Below are 6,600 nucleotides of genomic sequence, written 5' to 3' on the forward strand. Positions count from 1 at the left end.
TGCCATGGAATCCTGGGGGTTGTAGGTTGGTCAACACTATTTGGCAGAGAAGACCAAACTACAACTCCCACAATTCATAGCATATAACTATAACAGTTAAAATGGTCCAAACTGCATTAATTATATGGCATAAATGCACCATGGTTAGTTTAGAACAAGAAAACAGATGACATATTTTCATGTAATAGTCACAACTGCCATTATCATGGATAGTTTTCTAGATACAGGTCTATGGATCTTTTCAGCTCTCCATCAGAAACTCAGTAATACTGACATGCAATAGGCTTCTTGCTTAGATCTGTACTTCAGACTGGTCATTTGAATTCAAACATAGATCAGAAGACATGATTATGGTGATTTTCTATCATGAACTTCATCCATCAAAGCCAGTCCTCACAAGTGGTGTCACAATAGTTGCTCATAATTATCGTACCATTTTTCATGTGGCATCCTTTGATGTATAATTAAGATCCAAGTGAGCCAATTCTTTCCAGAGAGTGAGTTGTTGGTGACACGGACCAAAACAGCGATACACACTCAACATATACATAAGACTCTGTAAGATGTAACTTGGATTTAGGAAAGAGTTTCTTTTGACAGCTCTGTTGTGGGTTTTGTTTTGTTGCATTTGCTTTCGTATTAATTTAAGGAACAGGGTTTAATTCACACGAATGCTCAAGGGCGGCATGTTCTCCTGCCATGTGAGTGTTTGTTAGGGATGCTGGCTGACAATTGAAGGGTACAAGGCTCTTCAGTCCCCTCAAGACAGATGAGACACAAGCAATTAAGCCAACCACGCAAGGACGTGACTTGAACTTCTGCGACTGGGACCACACAGTGAGTCGCTTTGTGAATGAAATGAGACCCATTTATATTCATAAACCTTTGCAAAGTTTGTAGTGCAAATCAAGCATTACAGTCACATCAGGCTGTATAAATCCAAGGCAAGCAAGTGACTGTCAATTTCCAAAGAAAATCAGGACTCAAACAGGGATCATTCCATATATCGATGTTCCATTTTCTGCTTTTTCTATCCCTGCCTGTTGAGAAAATTTGCTTTCTGCACTACAACTTTTAAATCCCACAGTTAGCATCGCCAAAAAGTCCTTTTTTTACAAGCTCTGACTACAGGAAAGGAAAACACTTTTTCTCATTTCCAGCATAAATTTTGTGAGACACATATTGAAGCCCGAATGCTCAGCTACATGTGCTTTTTCCAGTGAGAATGTTACCATGTGTCTCAGAGGAGAAAATAGTTGTTTTCAACTAGACTAGTTCTAATTGAAGTAGACTCACTCAGTCAACTATCAAATATGTAATCAACATGTAGATAGATCCCAATAACTCAAAAGGTCTATTCTCTAGTTGGGATTAGTCCTTTATGGATTCAAGCCTTTACAGGCCAAGTCTTCGGACATGATGCCTCTCTTGTCATTTCTGAGAGTGTTCTGAAGTGCTTAGGGTAAGATATTGGGGCAAGATGCTCAGGATCCGATTATGTAGAATGGGAGGGTGCCCCCAAACAGCAGCGAAATCTCCAATTTGGAAGACACAATCCAAATTAATATCCATCCCCCCCCCCCACTTTTTCAGTGGTTTTAAAACCACTTTTTTCAGTAGTTTTAAAATGCTCATCCTCCCACTTCCTTTCCTTTATCTTTTTCTTATTTCAGCTATTGGGAACAGAGTTGAAAATGCAAATATTGTTTGTGTATACTCAACTTAGCAGAGTGGGGAGGAATACTCTTTCTTGTGGTCCCTGGGATTTGTAGTTTGGTGAGGCACTAGCACAATTTGACAGAGAACACTACAGCTCCCAGAATTCCATGGCATTGAGCCATGGCAGTAGAAGCAGTGTCAAACTACATTAATTCTGCAGTGTAGATGCATCTTCAGATAAAAACAAACACTTCAACCTCTCCTAGCTTGTATTTTCTTCCTTGTCAATAATGTCTGCCATCTTCATGACATTCAAATGTTGTCTTGATTACATGTCTCCAGGTTCTCTTCCTTGAAATATTGAAGGATATTCAGAAGTGCATATTTGGAAGGAGTGGAATAATATAGATTATCATCCAAAACCATGGGGGGGGGGGGGGGAGACAGTTGGAGGCCAGAAAACCACATTAGTGCCCAGGAGATTCTGGAGGGTTACACCATATTCATTCCAAAATGGGAAAGTGACAGGAGTGGAGGGGTCAGTTAGCCTCCAGCTAGCTAGCCATGCCATTGGGGCATTTTTCAGAAGCCCCCTTTTTCCAAATCCAACGAAGTGCTTCAGCAAGGGGGGGGGGGCTACAATGCACTCTACATTCTGTGGACCTGATTTCACCCTGGGACCTGGGATATACTGGAACCTGCTGCAATGCACTAAAGATCTTAATTTAGTTTTTCCTGCAATTTTTTTTAATGTACTGTATCCCCTTCAATCCACATCATAGCATGCATTGGCAAGGTGTGTTTTGTGGCCATTGCAGTTGCAAGACATCTTAAAGCTGTATGAAATTGCCAGTGTAGATGGGGCCCTAGATGTCCTCAAAATGGCTAAAACTCAGCAGGAGCAGAACATTTAGGAACCACAGCAAGCATTCAGGCAACATTGTACACATTCAGATGCCTAAAATATAAAGGAAAGACTAAGGAATGATAGCACCATGTGACCAGGGGCCTCATCACTTCACCTGGCATCTGGGAGAAAAGAGAGAGGCAGTAGGGTGAATCTGTCTCTTCAAGTGCAGCTCCCTCTCGACAATGCTTTCCCCATCACATGGGGAAAGTGTCGCCCTCCCAGCAAGGCTCCGTGCTGGCTTCATTGGAGCCAGCACAACACAGGAAGCCTCTCATGTTGGGGCAAAAGCATCCGGCGATGCTTTCAGCCTGGTTGGGGGCAGGACCTCAGCTGGAAGTCACACAATGATGTGATGTCTGGCGTGAGGTTCCATCCATTAGATGGGGTGAAAGAATCCTAGAGGCAACAAGAGGATCAGCAACTCTTGATCTAATCTTAACAAATGTGGAAGACCTGATCAATACAGTTGAAGTGGTTGGATCCTTAGGGGCAAGTGACCATGTGCTCCTGGAGTTTGCAATACAAAGGAATGCTGAAACTAAGACAAGTCAAACACGCATTCTCGACTTTAAGAGAGCTGACTTCCAAAAAATGAAGGAATTACTGAGCGGCATTCCATGGACACCAATATTAAAAAACAAGGGAGTTAAGGACGGATGGGAGTTTTTCAAAAGTGAAATACTCAAGGCACAAATGCAAACAGTGCCAACAAAGAAGAAAAATAAGACAAGTGCAAAGAAGCCAGAATGGATGTCCAAAGAACTTCTAACTGAGCTAAAGCTCAAAAGTGACATGCACAAGAAGTGGAAAAGGGGAGAAATCACCAAAGAAGAATTCAAACGTATAGCCAACACCTGTAGGGAAAAGGTTTGCAAGGCTAAAGCACAAAATGAGCTCAGGCTTGCCAGGGACATAAAAAACAACAAAAAAGGCTTTTTTGCTTACGTTGGTAGAAAAAGGAAGAAAAAGGAGGCGATAGGGCCTCTGCAAAGAGAAAATGGGGTGATGGCGACAGGGGACAGGGAAAAGGCAGAACTGCTCAATGCCTTCTTTGCCTCGGTCTTCTCACAAAAAGAAAGCCATCTTCTACCCCAGCAACATGGAATGGACGAAGGATTGGGGGAAATCCAACCCCAAATAGGGAAACAAGTTGTCCAGGAACACCTGACCTCTCTAAACGAATTCAAGTCCCCAGGGCCGGATCAGCTACTTCCAAGAGTATTGAAGGAATTAGCGGAAGTTATTTCAGAACCACTAGCAATTATCTTCGAGAGTTCTTGGAGAACGGGAGAAGTCCCAGCAGATTGGAGGAGGGCGAATGTGGTCCCTATCTTCAAGAAGGGAAAAAAGAACGACCTAAACAATTACCGTCCGGTCAGCCTCACATCGATACCAGGCAAGATTCTGGAAAAGATCATCAAGGAAGTGGTCTGCGAACACTTAGAAACAAATGCGGTCATTGCTAATAGTCAACACGGATTTACCAAAAACAAGTCATGCCAGACTAATCTGATCTCTTTTTTCGATAGAGTTACGAGTTGGGTCGATACAGGGAATGCTGTGGATGTAGCCTACCTGGATTTCAGTAAGGCCTTCGACAAAGTCCCCCACGACCTTCTGGCAAATAAACTAGTAAAATGTGGGCTAGACAAAACTACGGTTAGGTGGATCTGCAATTGGCTAAGCGAACGAACCCAAAGGGTGCTCACTAACGCGTCATCTTCATCATGGAAAGAAGTGACAAGTGGAGTGCCGCAGGGCTCCGTCCTGGGCCCGGTTCTGTTCAACATCTTTATTAACGACTTAGACGAAGGGTTAGAAGGCACGATCATCAAGTTTGCAGATGACACAAAACTGGGAGAGATAGCTAACACTCCAGAAGACAGGAGCAGAATTCAAAACGATCTTGACAGACTAGAGAGATGGGCCGAAACTAACAAAATGAAGTTCAACAGGGACAAATGCAAGATACTTCACTTCGGCAGAAAAAATGGAAATCAAAGATACAGAATGGGGGACGCCTGGCTTGACAGCAGTGTGTGCGAAAAAGACCTTGGAGTCCTCGTGGACAACAAGTTAAACATGAGCCAACAATGTGATGCAGCAGCTAAAAAAGCCAACGGGATTCTGGCCTGCATCAATAGGGGAATAGCGTCTAGATCCAGGGAAGTCCTGCTCCCCCTCTATTCTGCCTTGGTCAGACCACACCTGGAATACTGTGTCCAATTCTGGGCACCACAGTTGAAGGGAGATGTTGACAAGCTGGAAAGCGTCCAGAGGAGGGCGACTAAAATGATTAAGGGTCTGGAGAACAAGCCCTATGAGGAGCGGCTTAAAGAGCTGGGCATGTTTAGCCTGCAGAAGAGAAGGCTGAGAGGAGACATGATAGCTATGTACAAATACGTGAAGGGAAGTCATAGGGAGGAGGGAGCAAGCTTGTTTTCTGCTGCCCTGCAGACTAGGACACGGAACAATGGCTTCAAACTACAGGAAAGGAGATTCCACCTGAACATCAGGAAGAACTTCCTCACTGTGAGAGCTGTTCGACAGTGGAACTCTCTCCCCCGGGCTGTGGTGGAGGCTCCTTCCTTGGAGGCTTTTAAGCAGAGGCTGGATGGCCATCTGTCGGGGGTGCTTTGAATGCGATTTCCTGCTTCTTGGCAGGGGGTTGGACTGGATGGCCCATGAGGTCTCTTCCAACTCTACTATTCTATGATTCTATGATTCTAGGATGCTAAATTCACCCCATCTGATGAGGTTGTATGACATTTAACTCTCCTACAAGATGATAAAAGAAAATTGCAGGTATTACTTTTCTTTCTAACCCAATGAAAAATTCATCGGACCAAGAACTTAAGTCAGTGTTAAGGTGCACTACACATTTTTTTTGAATTTTCTGAATCTAGTGAATTCTAATGTCTTGCCCTTTCTATCCCCAAATGTTGGAGGATACACTGCCTCTCTATAGAGTGAATGGAAGGAATGGGATGATTGTCAACCTTCAAAGCCACTTTGCACATTACAGCAAAGTCAAAAGAAAACTTAAGTGATCCATTGGTCTTTTTTTCTGAACTTGTGGGGTCTTACCCAAAATTACTAGAGCTAATGCACATATCTGCAAGAAAGGAAATGCAGTTGGTCCTTCATATTGGTGGATTCTGTATCTACAGATTCAACTATCCACAGTTTTAAAATATTATTTAATCCAAAAAAAAACCCTTGACTTTGCAATCTATATATATAAAAGGATAAAAAAAGTTCGGCCTAGTACAAAACAACAAAACTACACATCCCAGAAACACTAATCTTGGCAACACAACCCCTCATCTATGCCTCTACGTTCATACAACAAAAAGAAAAGAAAAATAAAGTCCTAATTAGAGGGAGAGGAATAATTGTTTTTTATCCAATTGCTGCCAGTTACAAGGCTAAACTCTGACCACTTGGTCTCCTAGCAACCTACTCAGCCCAGGGGACAGGCACAGTTAGGCCTCAGGCCTCTTCCACACTGCCTATAAAATACAGATTACCTAATTTTCACTGGATTATATGGCAGTGTAGACTCAAGGCCCTTCCACACAGCTATATTACCCATTTATAATCTTATATTATCTGCTTTGCACTGGATTATCTTGAGTCCACACTGCCAGATAATCCACTTCAGTGTGCATTTTATACAGCTGTGTAGAAGGGGCCTCATATACTCCAGTTCTACGCAGATAATATAAGATTATAAATATACAGTAGAGTCTCACTTATCGAACATAAATAGGCCGGCAGAACGTTGGATAAGTGAATATGTTGGAATAATAAGAAGGGATTCAGGAAAAGCCGAGTAAACATCAAATTAGGTAATGATTATACAAATTAAGCACCAAACATAATGTTATACAACAAATTTGACAGAAAAAGTAGTTCAATGCTCAGTAATGCTATGTTGTCATTACTGTATTTACAAATTTAGCACCAAAATATCACAATGAATTTAAAACATTGACTACAAAAACATTGACTACTAAAAGGCAGACTGC

The sequence above is a fragment of the Anolis carolinensis genome, chromosome 1, assembly GCF_035594765.1.
Source record: "Anolis carolinensis isolate JA03-04 chromosome 1, rAnoCar3.1.pri, whole genome shotgun sequence".
In the NCBI taxonomy this organism is placed as follows: domain Eukaryota; kingdom Metazoa; phylum Chordata; class Lepidosauria; order Squamata; family Dactyloidae; genus Anolis; species Anolis carolinensis.